Source organism: Cryptomeria japonica, chromosome 10 (genome assembly GCF_030272615.1).
Source record: "Cryptomeria japonica chromosome 10, Sugi_1.0, whole genome shotgun sequence".
Taxonomy (NCBI): Eukaryota; Viridiplantae; Streptophyta; class Pinopsida; order Cupressales; family Cupressaceae; genus Cryptomeria; species Cryptomeria japonica.
The window spans coordinates 406399660-406417082 of NC_081414.1; positions in this window are offsets into that span (position 1 = coordinate 406399660).

Sequence of the window (17423 nt, forward strand, 5' to 3'; positions counted from 1 at the left end):
TAAGTGATGCATCACTAGATCTAGGTCTAGTCATGGCATGTCCACATAGGACCATGCAAAGTTGATTTGTCTTTTTTGAAAGAATTCTACAAAACTAGGATCTTCTTCTAGAGTCAATGATGCTGATAAGTGTATCATGTGGGGATTTATCATTGTTCCCAAATTTATTTCTTTTGTTTCTTCCACAAGGATAGATGATCTTTATTGATTTGTGTTGAAGGTGATAACATAAAGCCTTCCATCCTCAAGTGCCTTAGAAAAGTTTTCACTATTAGATTTGTCCTTTATTTTTACTTTTCTAGGATCTGGAAGTGTCACAGTGCGGTTTTCACTATAAGATCCATTCTTTATTGTTATATTTTTGTGACTAAAAGGTTTGAAGTTCTCTTTGAAGTAAGTTCTGATGTTGAGTTCAATAGAAAAACCAACCTTGTAATCCCCACTTGGTATGTTATCCTAAAGTTCAAGGAAGTCAATAATCGCGTCATCATTTTCAAACACATCTAGGCATGGGGGACCTTGTTGGTCCCAACCAATGATTTGGGGATGGATAAGTGGCATTACCTCATCGACTAGGTTAAAGTTATAGGATGTGGCATTTAAGGTGAAGATGAAGATATTGAGGTCATTGTTAGTACTCTCCTCTTCATATGCAGGCTTAGGGGGTGATACATCTCTATCAGAAGGACATTGTGACTTTTATTCAACAAGATCTCTAAAAAATTTGATCCATGCCTCTCCTTCCACTCTTTTATCTTCAAAAGAATCAAAATCATCCCATTCATATTCATGTGAATCTATCTCATAATCACTTTATAGAAGTTTTTCACAGTATCATACGTATCTCTTTAGGTGTGAAAGTTTTGCCAATGGCTATTGAAGGTGTTGTATCTAATGGGCTTGATGATGTTGCTTGTGTGTCTAAAATGGACAATAGCTTGAACCTTGGAGTCATTGAATTTTGTGCAACATAACCCTTTTGCCTGTTTGTTTTATTAGTGGATTTTGATTGAGAAGTGCTTACTTGATTTGCTTTGTATCCTAGTCCTTTGAGTTGATTTCTAGGTTGTAATGAAGATTGTAAAGGTTCTTGCATGCCCTACTTTTGTAAGCCTAAAGAACTATGTCCATCATAACCCATCTTGTGCATCATTTTGAATCCTTTTCCATAGTTTTCTATGGGTATCTTTATAGGGTGTCGTGTGATGGAAAATGTGTGTGCTAAACTAAGGGCTAAAAAGAAAGCTAATTAACCAAACAAGCACAAGACATCATACACCTCAAGATTAGAACAATAAAATGAAAATGAAATTCAAATGAAATAGAAAATGCAAACAAAAATCCCACTTAGATTTGATAGTTCCTCGATTTTTTTGTATGCTCGATGACATCTTTGGATGTTTGATATTGCTCCAAGATATTGATGCAATGATAAATGGAATGATGAATAAAAATGATAAAGGATGGGTTGAGTGGTGATTTCTGCAGAGTGATGATGCATGGAATGAAGATGGATCAAAAAGAGATTATTTCGGCATTATGATGATATAATTAAATAAAAGTGGATGATTTGGTCTTAAGATGAGGGGGATTAAATAGGCAAGATGAGGAAGGGAAGGGGAGGTGAAGAGGAGACACTTCTCCTCCAAAAAAGGACAAGTGGATCAACTATATGGAAAAGGAATGACATGTGTCCATGAGGACACATGTCTATTTTGGTCAAAGCCACCAATAAATAGGAAGAGTGACATGTGTCCCTGAGGACACGTTTCTATTTTGGAAAAAGGCCACCCAAAATAAGGAATCGGTTAGGATGTGCATACATGTGTGGGAGGTTAGAAGGGATATGATAAGGTTGGTTGGAGGGATGACTAGGCTAGGGAAGTGGGTTGGAAGGATAGGTTTGGAAAGAGGTTAGGGAGAAAATTTAGGAGCCATGTGCTCAAATAGGAATTCGAACAAAATTAATTAATTAAATTAATTAATCCATGGGCTTGGAGAGGGGACATTTAATTAATAAGGTAATTAATCAAATGGGATGGCAACAAGGGAATTAATTAACTAGGTTAATTAATTAGGAGGAAATGGGTTGGGGGGTTAATTAATTAATTAGAAGGAAGGGATAGGGAAATTAATTAATTAGATTAATTAATTGAAATAAAAGGATTTAAATTTGATTAAGTTAATTAACCAAATTTAGGTGTCTATAGGTGTTTACCGTTGGCTAACTCCTCTTTCTAGATCCAGTTTGTAAAATCTTCTTCAACATTTTATTCATCTTGCCTTCTTCCTAGAGTGAACCTAGCAAATTTACATGTGCTAGATATAGTGGATTTCTATCATGAAGATTGAGGTTTTCTATATGTTCAAGGTGAGAGAGGTAGTTGGCCAACACAAAAAATTTGGCTAATGTTATATTTTATTGGGCATGAACATCCTTTACCTTCATCTTCAGTTTGGCGTTGTCTAGTGTAGGGATTGGATTACCACTAAGAGAAGTAGGGTTAACATAGGACGATGAGGAATTAGCTTCTCTGTTGCTAGGCATAGTAGTATCATCTTGATGCCTTATATTGTCGCAAAAGCCAAAGGGGTTTGCATCACCTAAAATTGTTATTTCCACTCCATTATGGGGAAACTTGATGCATTGATGGTATGTGGAGGGTACCACTTGCATGGAATGTATCCAAGGTATCCCTACAAGAAGGTTATATGGGAGGGATAGATCTAGGACTTAGAAAACCACATCCTTCACCATAGGTCCTACCCTGATTGGTAGAGTGACACATCCTTTGGAGGATCATTTTGCATCATCATAGGACTTGATGGTGATATTATTTCTAGCATCTACTACATTTTTTGAGTATCCCAATGTTGTTACTAACTTTGCAATGTGCATATGTTCAAAAAAGGTCCACCATCTATTAAGACTCGCTTGACTTTGTGTTTGTTAATGAAACCTTCAATGTGAAGTGGAGCATTATGCGGTTGTTGTATGGATGAATCATCATTATAGGTGAAAATGAGGTAATGAGATGATTTAAGATTACCCACCCTATCTTGAAACTGATCGGTATTAATGTTGGATGGGACAAACACTAATTGGAGAGCATTGTCCAAGATCATTTTATGTGATGGTGACAACCATAAAATCTCAAGGATTGAAATTAGTGCATGTGTCTTTTCTAACTAGTCAACAATGTTATACTACTTTGGACCATATTTCATTTTTTATGGTACACCTTGTAGTGTGACCTTGCTATTATGGGTAACAACATTGCATTCAGGATGATTGTCTTTGATGGTTATCATTTCAATGTGTTTAGTATCTTCAATTATATTATTGACAATCTAATCATAGGATGCTCGTGTATAATTGTCATTATTATCATTGTTCTTCCCTTGATGGAAATTATTCCCCTTTTCATATGATGGGAGTGGATTCTAGAACATTGTATGGTCGATGTTTGAGCTTGTCTAGTTGATGTCACCAACATCCACCTATCCTCGATCAATAAGATCTTGGATTATGTTCTTCAAGCGATGGCAATTGTTCGTTCTATGGCCTTTTCCTTTGTGGAATTCACAATATTCATTATCCTTCCACCAGGGAGGTTTCACTTGAGTCTCATAGTTGGATGTTGTCAGAAGCATGATAATATTGGATAATACAAGCTTCCTTAACACCATTTCTATGGGTTCCTTAAAAGGTGTGTAAGTCCGATTTGGTTTGTATGTAGTGTACATGCTCTTAAGTACGTCTTGTTTAGTGTTTCTCACTTGGTTGTTTGTGGGGTTATTGTTGTTGTTCATGTTGGGTCCTGAAAATTTCACAAGTGTGATTTTCATGATTCTAGCATCAATAATGTCATCGTTGATAATGTTCTTGTTTTTAGACTAGAACTTTGCCTTATCATTGTTGTAAGTCGGGTGGGGACCATCTTTGTTGTCTTTGAAGATTTTTAACAAACCCTTTTTGATAAGAGCTTTCTCAATTTTGATTCCTTAGGCTATCAGCTCCTCAAAAGAGTTTGAACATTTGACTTGCAAGTGGAATTCCATCTCTTCATTTAAGTTTGAAATGAAGATTTGGACTAATTGTTCCTTGAGAATGTGGAAGGAATGTTTGTTGGCTAGGTGTCTACACCTTTGCAAGAATGATAAGAATAACTCTCCATTTTTTGTTTAGGGTTGCATAAATCAGTCATTGAGACCTCATGTTCTATGTTGTGTACATGATGAGCAACAAATTTTTGAACTAAGTCATCAAATATCATGATTCCACTTGGAAACCATGAAAACCACTACATAGCCGATCCTCCTAGACTTTTAGGAAAGAGGCACATTAAGTATGTTTCATCATGAGAAACCTTTGAGTAGACTGTAAAAAATTCATTAATATAATCCCTAGGATCACCCTTTCCTTTATATTTGTCAAAGTTGGGAGCCTCAAAGTTCCTAGGATAAGGTGCCATGATTATGTTCCTATCAAATGGATAAGGACATATGTTCTCTAAAGAATACCTTTTCTATGAATATTTTATCTGTTGTTAGAGATCATTTATCTATTGGCATAGGATATCCATTTCTATGTTGAGGGGTGGGATATAACCATGGTCGTCATGTTGGTATCGATTACTGCCATAGTTATTGTTATTTCATTGCCCGGGATGATCCATGTTCTAACAATTACTAGTTTCACCTTATCAATTATTTATACTACTTGAGAAACATTATTTATCCATGTGATCGAAAGCTTGCACCTAATATATCTCTGCTCAAAGAAAAGAGTCTGGTCCAAAACAAATAATACTCAGACCATCCAAAATATGCTTCTAGCAGAATTCGTCATTAAGAACATGCTGACACTTATTTCAACACACCTTGCCAAGACGTAGAACTACCAAAACACTCTCCAGTCTAAGAACCATGATAGCTCAACATCTTCTCAACACTGAACTCTATCTGCACCAGTTGTCTAGACTAGAATATACCTGGACCACTATGTTTGACATGAATGATAGTAAAGACACATATATGCAACAAATTAAACCAAGATGATATGAGTATCACTTGCATGTACCAATAGACAAGGATTATCCCCATTCATATATAAACCCATAATGTCCTCAATGATATTTTTCCAATTATGTTCTTAGACAAGTTTATATATTAATAAAGAATAATTCACAAATAGAAAACAAAGCAAATAAGCATGATCTATCATAGCTCCTGTAGTGTGAGACATCCTTGAGTATCATAGGAAACATGATAACAAAAATCAAGAAACAACCATTGAACCTTCTTGTCATATATATGTTTTCTTGTCATAACACATGTGATCATCTCGATAAGTAATTTGATGTAAGCAATTAGGTTTATTCAATCTAAGATAAGTCAATGTGCAATGTCAAGATTTTTTTTGAAGCTCATTGTTATGTTGTTAGTTGTCTGGAGATCTATATCAGAATTCTGATGTCATAACCCTATTTTTAGACCTTGATGAAACCTATTATTATTATAATTATTAATTTTGTGAGTAATGTTAGATAGAAATAATAAATAGAATAAGGTTGAAAATTAAATAAAAATAAATATTAATTGTTGACACACACATGAGATTATTAATTTCTAGTTACTTCCACCATATGTAAAATTGGGAAATTACTTATCACTCAACAAATTAATTGAGCACATGGTGTAGGAAAATGGGAGAAAGTCTAGACACGTGGCACATCAAGGGAAAATAAATTTCAAATTCAAAGTTGAGGAAATAATGGACAAGTGTTAACCCCACTATGACAAGTCACAAGGAATATGTCATAGAATATGACAATAATAGTTTTGCATGAAATTATTTTGGATAAAGAATCTCTAAATCATTAATTTCTTTTGAAAAGGGAAATGACTCTCAATTTCTATATATTGGATGCTAGATTTTTTTAAATGGAGGTCACTGTTATGTGACATGTTTAGTCTTTGAATTTCTTAAGATATTTGTATAGAATTATGCTAGTTGTGTAGGAATTTTTTTTGTGAATGAATTTCACAGTATGAAGTAGGATTTTAGAAGCTCTTTGGAGGAGATCCTTATCAGATTTCAAGAAGAAGTTGAAGGAGGACAACTAGAAATAGGTGCTTGATTCAACAACAGGGTTTCAATCTTCTTGCAAGTCCAGGTTCGCATTTCTCCTTTCCACTCAATAGTTACTTGTGTATTTCTTTCAAGAAAAAATAGAAAAAGAGGGGAGTTTGTTTACATGCATGTTATAATTTCTTGGGAAGAATTAGTAATTGAATGTAGTTAAAGGATTTAAATATGAAAGTGGATTTTAAATATGATGAGTTAAATAATGTAGAAGTTTTCTACTCTCTCAAAAATTTCTTGTTACCTTTGTCAAAAACAAATGTCTATCTTTTTTCTCTTAGACCAGTAAGTCGATTCTGCAAAAACAAATAGTGTATATAATAATAATAATAAAATAGATAAAAATAAAATTTAAAATAAAATATTAAATAAACAAAAAAAATTTGCAAAGGGCAGGAAGGGGTGCGTAACCCCCTCGCGCGCTTTTCATTTTAAAATGTTTTTTTTATTGTTCGATAAAACAATCAAAATTTTATAATTAAAATTATTTTATAAATAAATTTTAATAATTAAAATTGTTTAATAAATGAGTTTTAATTCAATTAAAATTAATTAATAATTTTGAATTTATTTAAATATTTGAAATTTAGTTATATTATTAAAATTAAATTTATGTATTAAGTTTATTTAAATAATTACAATCTATTTATATTATAAAGAAAGAATTTAACTTATACTATTGATAATTAAAAAAATTCTTTAAGTTTGAATTTAAAATTTATATACATTATTAAAAAATGATTAATTTTTTTTATTTTAATTAAAATGACTTTTACAAAAAGGGGTGTGATAAATTAATTTATTAAAACATTAAAAAAAATTAAAGTTATAATTAATTATTTCTTTTTCAAAACCTATTTTTATGGCTTTCTTAAAGGAGATTATCAAAGGAAATTTAATTTACAAATTTAGACTTTCTTTCCAAACAAAGATTTGTTATTATCTCTTCATGATGAAAATGAATACTTTTAGATCAAAATATATTTACATTTCAATGGAGAAAATGATCAATTAACAAATCTAGATTCAAATGGATAATCAAACATTAAGAGATCCATTACCTTGATTATTTTTTCTTAGGATGTTGCTATAATAGTTAAATCTCCTTATAAAATAAATTAGCTTGATTTAATAAAACAAAAAAAAAACAAAAAATAATAATTGTCTCAATGATACACTTTGGAAAGCTTTTGCACAAGTTAAAACAAACGAACTTATTACGAAATATTGGTTCTTTTCATCAAGTATCACTAGTTAGTCTCAAATAAGTTCTAATAATAATTAGATTCCCTTCAAAGCATTCAATCACTTGAGTTCTTATTATTATTACAAGTATTAAATATTAAAATATTTAACCTTCCAGGCAAATGTATTTAGATTCATAGTTTTCTTTAAGATAATTTATGTATTCCAAATTATGTGAATTAATGTTTAGTTGAAATTTCCTTCAATTCAAGAAGTTGAATATTTGTTTGTTATTATGAAAATTTACCTTTCAATAAGTTAGATTTAATAGTCTTTACTTTTCAAGAAATAATATTTTCCAAGTAGTTGATTTATTTTCCTTCTCAAAAAATTTTCCTTTCAATTATGTAAAAATTTATATCTTAGTTTTAATTTTCAAGCAATAATTCCTTGCATGTAATAGTTTCATTTTCATAGTTTCTTTAGTATAACACTTTAATTAATCTTTCATGAATTTATAGTTGAATTCTTAATTAGACAACTAAACAAGAGGATATGAAACCAAAAACCTAGTAGTGTTTGGTATCTATGGTGCCTCTAGGTCACACTTATGAGTAATATCAGTGTGCTGAACTATTACACTTAACACCTAATAAAGCTGCAACAATGACGTTTGTGGCATCGTCCCTATAAATTTCTAGGGATAAATAAGAGTCATTTGAAAATTAAAACCCAAGGGGTGGGTAATCCCACTTGGATCGATAGCCTAAAAAGTTAAATTTTAAATGAACTAGCATTTGTTCAGTTAAACTATAGAAAACCACATTAGGGTTTGGTTGAGTGTAATGATTTTGGAAATTATTTATGTTGATGATAATTTCACGGATGATAACGGGTCAAGGGTGATATAAAACATTGGAAATAGGACTTAGTTTTTAGGCCATAAGCAGAAGGCCACCTTGAGCCTCTTTTCTATAGAGCTACCATTGTGGGTAGCAACCACAAAGAAACTGTTTGAGACATTGACCCTTTAAAGGGTTGCATACCCACCAAATAGTTTACATTTAACATATATAGAAACTAAAACTATATGTTTTACGCCTTGATCCCATGTTGAAACTTGTATGTAGGAAATCTAAGGTTGGAGTTGTCCCTATTACTTAGGCCTTCGGGGATGGGGATCAAGATTTGGTTAAGGGTCAGTTGTTGGTTTTCAAAGCTCCTTAGTCCTTGACACAAAGGGTCTTAGATAATACTAATTGAAAGATTAAAATTAATTCAAAGCATACTCAGAAGGAATATTGTATGGATTCGCTTGACTTCTTGAGGCTTTAGGCCAAATTTGAAGATGGAACTCAAGCTTGTTCAAATAATTATTTTCATATACTCTTAAGGATATTAACCTTGGTGAACTCCTAGTAGGGGAATGTAGCCCTTAGAGAGTGACTCAGGACTCAAATGGTCACAATGAGCCCAAGTCTCTAGCTAGAGCATTTCCTATTCTTCATGATTTGATGCCTACTTCGTTTGGGTAGATGCCTATCCGGAATTGGATAGATGAAACCCCTTGTCTCGCATGGAAAAATTCCTAACCCATATGGTTAGATGTCAATGTTGGTTGGATGGATGCCTATCCTATTTGGATAGAAGTACCTGAGTATGTGATTGAATCAAACACAAGTAAGAATAAATAAATAAATAAGAAAAAAATATAGTAGAAATTTTGGGTTAAGATAAGTGGGTCATTACATGTGGTATCAAAGTGAAGGTTCAAGTATAGGCCTTGAGCTTGTTAGGATTCTCACAGATACTAAGAGAGGGGGGTGAATCAGTATCTAACCGGTTGAAAGATTTTCTTAACTTAAAACATGTAGAGCATATTAATACTGTGTACCAGTAAACATAAAGTAATGCAATAAATAGAGACAAAAGAAACCACATGAAAAACACACCATAACACAATATTTTAATGAGGAAACCTGGTGTGGGAAAAACCTTGGTGGGATTTGTGACCCACAATATTCGCTTACTAGCCAATAAGAGAATATTACTGCTACAAGAGGGGCCTGCACATGCAGGAAGGCCAAGTGCCTAGAGCTCATTGCTCAAATACAAAATAGGAAGTCTCACTGACTTACAAAATGGATTATAAAAATCTAGTGTCTTGTACTGCTTCAAAATAGCATCTATAATGCCAGATTCAGTACCGGTTTTTGCTCTACTTCTTACATAAACCCTTAACCTATATTTCACATAATAGGTCTACCTTATTTCACCTAATTATATTCTTCTATCTTTCACAAAATGTTCTACAATGATCTCTCTTATATAAGAGTCATTTTACAACTTGCCAAGTTGGCTTACAATGATTTTACAATAATAAACAAAATATATTAATAACAAAATTCCTGTCAGCTTCTATGCCGGTATGCTTCCTTTCACTACCGGTGCCGGTGATCTGTGTGTCGGTGTAGAATCTAACTTTGTTGGTGCCAGTGGATTGTCTTTCCGGTGTCATAGGATTGCAAGGTTGCCATCAATGACAAAACCTTCAATCACCTACAATGTCTCATTGGAGTGTGCATTTACCAACAATCTCCCCCTTTGGCATTGATGGCAACACTCATGAGAAAATTCAAAAAGTGTAGTCCAAAAATATGTTACCAAAAATGTGTGAACTCCCCCTGAGTAGATGAGTCTTTAACTGATTATTTTATCATACCACTACTCCCCCTTTGGCATCAATGACAAAGGTTGTCAAAGTGTCAATAGAGTAAGGTTTCCTGTCTCAACCTTGTAATCGGTTGGTTACAATCTGAAAAAGTTCTGCCAGAACCAAATTCAAGTTCTCAATGAACTTTCTACTATCTTTTATTGTGGCCTCTGTCCTCTGAACTATACCAGTGAGGTATTGCATTTGCTCTGCTGATGTTTTTTGTCCTTGTACTAATGCATCAGATATTTCTTTCCTTAAACATGTGAGGTAGTCCAACTTTGGACTTAATCTCCATTTCAGATCCTTAGCCTTACTTTTTATTTTCTCTTTTTCTCTTTCTAGCTTTAGTAACTCTTCCTCAAAACCTGTTATCTTTTGTTCAAAAATTGATAATGAATCAGATGAATCAATAAAATTGTCAGCTAGCTTATTAATTTCCTCCTGTATCTTGCTCATTTTCTTATCTATGTCAACTGTTAAAAAGTTTGTCTTACAAGTGTCTCTGTACAAAGTTTTGAACTCCTTAAGTGTGCTGCATAGTTCCGGTAGAAGTGTGTCAAATTGCCTTGTACACTTCTTTATTTGTTCCTCAAAGAATTTCTGTTATTCTTTTTCTAACCTCTCTTTGAATGCTTCTTCCTTTATTTGTTCAACTATCACTGTGTTGCCAGTAATGTACTTAGACAAAGTGTCGAGTTGGCTCAACGAATCTTTATTATCTACATTGCATTTTGGAGCTATCATCTTCAAAACTAGAATTGTGTCATCTATAGCTTTATATGCCTGTGAACTACAATCTGTTATTTTCTTAATGGAGTCCAAAAGAACTTCAGTTACATTTGTTGATTTAAATCCTTTAGTTGAAGAGCTAACATTCTGAATTCCACCGGTGGGAGCAATATCCTTGCTTGCAGTGACCTCTGGTAGGTCAGTCTGTGTTTCCATTTCTTTAAACAAAGGTTTTTGTTTTTCTCTTGTTGTTGGTGGCATGATTTCCACATGAACCTATTGCTGTTCCGGAGCCCATTGCTCTGCTTGTCTCTCTATTTGTTGATCTGTTGGAGTCTCTGTTTTCCCATTTGTCGGTTTACCTTCAGTGTTATCAATGTTGTCAGCTACCAGTGGCTCACTAGCCATATTTATGTTACTGGTTGTGTCCTTGTGTATCATAATGTTGACCTTTTGAGTATCAACATCAACTATGTATAAGACCTCAAGATTAGGATTTGTATCCTCTATATCCATACTCTCATATGCCGATGGATCTTCAGTTGTTGTTACCAGTGGAGTAACCAGAGGCGGTGGGGATAAGTTATCTCTTATTTTGATGCTTGGAGGACCACCAACCTTTCCTTTACCTTTGTCCTTATCTTTCTGATATACTTTTATTGGTTTAAGGTTTCTGTATTCTTCCTGTTTTTCCTTCTCAACAAGGAATATATCCCATGCATTTTCAGTTTCTTATGCAACCTCATTTACTCTTCCAACCATTAGTGCAATATGCTGGTGTGCAATAGAAAATACTGACCAGTTGGCTTCTATAATTAGATCATCTATCTCCTTCAGTGAGTTAACTGGGTAAACAACAAGTAATTTTTCAACTTTAATTTTCTTGTCAAGTTCTACAACAGATTGTCTTCTTGCTTCCAATCTCTTGAATAGTTCATCAGGTAGTTCATCTACAACTTGCATCAAGAACTTTTTGTAGATATCCAAGTGTAAAATAACACTATTTTCAACCTTTTCTTTATCATCAACTGATAGTGAGTCATATAGTTTGTTGATATTTTTACGTTTTCCTTCTTCTATGATTTCATCCAACAGTCTGTCAATCAGAGAAATATTTTGTTGACTCCTTTTCTTTGGTGTCAACCTTTTCTTCTTAGGAGTAGATTTCTTGACTAGGGGCCTCACTACCTGTTGTTTTTCCCTGGTTCTTCTAGGTGAAGGTGTGGATATCGGTGAAGGTTTCTTTTTCCTTACAACTCTTTTAAATGTTGATGGCATGTCACTCTCTGAAGAAGTTGCTATCGGTGAAAGGTGAGTTTCTGGTTGTTGTGCCTATAACTCATCTTCAGTGATACCAGTTTATTTCAGTACATCTTCTTTAATAGATTTAGCCTACCTTGAACCTCTCCTCACTGTTGCTTCTACTTTCTTCACTCTCTTCTTTGATTGGATTTGTTTTTCAATGTTTTCAACACTACTGAATATCTCTTCCTTAGGTTCATTGGGTGCTTCCAGAAGGGCTTTAGCATATGTTTCAATGATGTGATCATCTGTCTCATAACCCATTTCAGTAACCCAAATTGTTCTTGGGATATCTGCTTCCATCCAGATCTCATCCTTTTTAATCACAAAGCATATATCATCTTTGTATTTGTTAACAATTTCTTGTGACAGTCTGACTCTTTTGTTCATTCTGGCCTTTATTGCTTGAAAATACTCATCAATATTCTTTTGTTTGCTTTCACCCATATTGTTGAACAAGTCTGATAACTGTTTCCCTACCGGTATGTCAAATCCAAGGTTCTTGATACCTATATCAAGCACCTGTTTGGTTATGTGTAGCATTAAGCATACAAGTAAGTTGCCAAATCTAAATGTTCCTTTCTTATCCTTCTTGATCTTCCCTAAATTGTCAATCAATTCATCCTTTAACCATTCACATGCATCAATTTTCACATTCTCATTTACCATATCATGTGCACTTTTTATGCATAAACTGGAGACTAAGTTAAGTTTGTTTGCATGTGTTGTTTTGTAACCTAAAATCATGCTAATGAATCTCACATTTATGTCAGTTACATCATTTACCCTTAAGGACCTTTTGTCGGATGTTGCACCTGTTAGGTTTATTACCAGGTCATTTGAGACCTTCTTTGTTTTGTCTGGTCTATTACCAGTGGAAGGTAACCCTATTACAACTTTCACAGCTTCCTTGGTAATTTTATGAATTGAATCTAGCCAAAAAAATTCTCCATGTACCCTGCTCAATACTATCCTTATCACTTCCTTGGGGAATTCTGGAATGCAGAGAATTTCTGTGAACCCTAGGGTTTCAATAATTTTGTGTTTAGGTTTCACATTACTAGAATCATCACATATGACGGTCTTGTACATGTTCTTGACTTCTTCATCACCTAATTCTTCTATGTGGCAATGGATATATATTCTAGGGTCTTCTGCAAAAACAACTCCTTTGGGAATTTGGGAAAATGCACCAATATTATCATCCTTTTTAGCTATCTCGGGAACTAACTGAAATACAGGCCTAGGGCATTTGATTACCTTGACTATAATAGGGTTTTCTATGAATTCAAGTACAGAAGGGAATGCCATGATTATAAATACCTTTTTTTGCCTTTGGAAAGATTGATTGTTGAAATGTCTTGTCTCTTTGCTCGAAATGCCTTAGCTCTAGAAATTTCATGCTCTTCGAATGTTTGAATTCTTGGTGAAGTGAAATGGAGCCAAAAACACTAATTTATAATGTCAATTTGCCAACCACCACATTTAATGCATGCCGGTTAAGTAATCACTTAACATAACTACTGGTATAGAAGTAATTTAAACTTCTTACCATCAACTGAGGGAATAATAGAATATGTCTCATTGATTTCCAAACCCTCAAAGAAATTTCTTCAATTTGATGAAGAGACTCCTTCCGATGGAGTGCTACTCTGTTCTGCTAGTGGAGTGCTACTTGGTTCTACCGGTGGAGGAGTATTCCTAACTCCATTCAGTTCTGATTTCCTGATCCATTTTTTTGAGAATTATTGCTTAACTTCTTCAACCTTTTCTTTTCCTTTCAAACTAGAACCTTTGTTTTCTACCGGTGCTGCCTTGCTTCTGCAGAATTTTGCAATATGTCTAATCTTGTTAAAAGCATAACAAGTCACATTATTTTTCTGAATAGCCTTTCCATAACCTATGTCGGTTTGTGTTCTACATTGATTAGATAAGTATCCAAATCTTCCACAAACATAACATCTCACATTCATTCTGCAATTCTCAGAGTTATGACCAACTTTGTTGCATTTTGAACATTGACCGGTGGGTGCATTGATATTCTGACAATTTCTAGATCTACATTGATTTGCTCTATGACCATACTTGTTATAGTTAAAGCATTTTCCATTGAATTTATAAGCAGTAGGTTGTCTTACCAGTTTGCTATGATCCTATGTGTTTGCAGTATCGGAGCTTTCACCAACTTCAAAGCCAATTCCACAAGTGTCACCTTTAGGTTTTTGATTCTTCAGCAAGTTACCAAGTTCTTCTGGGCTTTTCTTGAATTTCTCTTTATGTTGATTTGTAGTATCTAGTTCTCTTTCTAAGAATTCTTTCTGCCTCATCAGTTCATTTGAGTCATTCTGTGCATGCATCAGATTTCTCTTCAACATATCATTTTCATAACTAAGTCTTGTGTTTTCATTTGCAGCATCATTCAGTCTTCTAGTCAAGTCTTCTTCATTCTTCTTTCTATCTTCAATTTTATAAAATCTCATAGTCATATCCTGCATCTCATTCTTTGTTGTCATGTTCTCTTGCTTCAGTTTGTTTATCATATCATTAAGAGTTTCTTTTTCATCATTCTCATTTTGCATCTTTTCACAAAGTTCTCTTCTCTTGTTTCTTGAAATAGTAAGATTTTCTTGAAGTGCTTGAATGATATCCTGAGTAGCCTTTAGATCATCTTCAAGTTTGATATTTTTTAATTTTTCTGCATCATAGTCTGAGAGAGCTCCTTCAAGTTGCTTCATCAAGTTTTCCATCTCTATTGGTGCCAAGATCTTCCTCAAGTTGTTAGGCTTTTGAAAATAGAGGACCAGGATCTGATACCAATTGTTAGGATTCCCACAGATACTCAGAGGGGGGGTGAATCAGTATCTAACCGGTTGAAAGATTTTCTTAACTTAAAACATGTAGAGCATATTAATACTATGTATCGATAAACAAAAAGTAATGCAATAAACAGAAACAAAAGCAACCACATGAAAAAAACACCATAACACAATATTTTAACAAGGAAACCCGGTGTGGGAAAAACCTTGGTGGGATTTGTGACCCACAATATTCACTTACTAGCCAATAAGAGAATATTACTCCTACAAGAGGGGCCTGCACATGCAGGAAGGCCAAGTGCCTAGAGCTCACTGCTCAAATACAAAATAGGAAGTCTCACTGACTTACAAAATGGATTATATAAATCCAGTGTCTTGTACTGCTTCAAAATAGCATCTATAATGCTAGATCTAGTACTGATTTGTGCTCTACTTCTTACATAAACCTTTAACCTATATTTTGCATAATAGGTCTGCCTTATTTCACCTAATTATATTCCTCTATCTTTCACAAAATGTTCTACAATGATCTCTCTTATATAAGAGTCATTTTACAACTTGCCAAGTCGGCTTACAATGATTTTACAATAACAAACAAAATATATTAATAACAAAATTCATGTCGGCTTCTGTGCCGGTATGCTTCCTTTCACTGTCGGTGTCGGTGATCTGTGTGTCGGTGTAGAATCTAACTTTGCTGGTGTTGGTGGATTGTCTTGCCAGTGTCATAGGATTGTAAGGTTGTCATCAATGACAAAACCTTCAATCACCTACAATATCTCATTGGAGTGTGCATTTGCCAACATAGCTCACTTCAAATTATACAATCTAAAAGAGTATCTTGAAAGTAGTTGAAAGTAGTAAGGATAAAATTGTTATATCTTAAACCAAGAACTAGCTAAGAAATGCAAATTTTAGGAAAACCTAGATGGCAAGGGGAAGAGGAAGAGGAAGGTGTACCACCACTAATAGGAGGAAAAGGGAAGCTAGTAATGATGAAAATCAACAAGACCAAGGAAATTATGAAAGAGGGTTTGAAGCTATAATCAACTTGTTAGCTGAGTAAAGGGATAAGATCAACTCCTTGGAATTGTTGTCACGAAGGATGCACCCGCTTTTGCTAAGCAAACCTGTCATGCCCAAACTTTTGGGCACAAACGGAATAAATTTTTTTTTTTAAATACTTAACCTAGTACAACTAACTTATTAAAATAACACCAAACTAGTTTAGTCTTAACTATGTTTTGAGTGAATCTAACAACTAGATCACTTAGGCGATAATTGATCTAGGTTAAAAGCGGGATAATAGTTCTCCAAAAGAATTATTATTATCTCCCAATAATAAATGATTAAACTCACTTAATGGATAATCTCTAAATTAATTGATAGGGGATATTAATAATCTCATATAGTCCTTTAATTGCCTAGGGTTTAAATTAATTTGCCCTAGCTCTTAGATTAAATAAACCTATTAAGCAAAATTACCATTAATTAAAATGTCTTATAAAATTAAAATTTAAAGGGGGCATCTTGACTTATAATTAGGTCACTATTCTCCTAGGGGTCAATCTCCTAGAATCTAATTTTAATGCATCCAATAAAAATATGCACTTAAATATAATAATCTAAAAATTAGACATTAATAGTTCATATAAATATATAGGAACAAAAAACACATATAAATATATATGACTATAGGTAAATATGCACCTAGCATACATATTTATATATATGAAAGTTGCTAAGTTCTATATTAAAAAACCAAAAAAAAACATTATATAATACTAAGTTGGGTGGGGAAAACCCTATTCAAAATTTGAATGGGTATTTCCCCCACTTATTTCTATTTCTTTTAATCTCTTTTTTTTTGAAGCAAAGTTAAAAAAAAAAAAATCTATACTAACCCTAATCCCCTTTACTATTATTATTATTATTATTATTATTATTTTTATTATCTATCCCACACATATTTTTCTTTCTACTTGTGTTTTGCCCTAACCCGAAAATTGGGTTAGGGCTTGTGTGTGATAAACTTTTTTTTTTTTTTCTGTGTGTGTGTTGTGTGTGTGTGTGTGTGCAGGTAGTGGAAGTGGAAGGCGTCGCCTATTATTTTTTTGGGCGGGGTCTGGGTCTGCGTAGGGGCCAAGGCACTCAAAGGGCGGAGGCCAAGCGGCTTGCAAGGGAGGGGGGAGCCGAGTGGCGGCCACTGCGGTACCCCGTAGGGAGTGGTCGTCATCCACCAACAGTGGTGGCTGCCACCCACTGCGGGTTACCACAGTGGCGGTCACCGCCGCTGGGGGTCATTGCAGTGGCGAGCTTCACCCTGCCCACAGCGAACAACGTCCACTCACTACGGTGCCCACAAGGGTATGGGAGACAGCCGACGGGGTAGGGTTTCTTGCCCCTTCCCCCGGTCTGCAACATTTTTAATTTTTTTTTTTAAACTTTCTTTTTAAAAAAAATGGTTAACATATATATATATATATCCCTTTTTTTTGAAATATATAGGCTTCCAAAATAAAACATT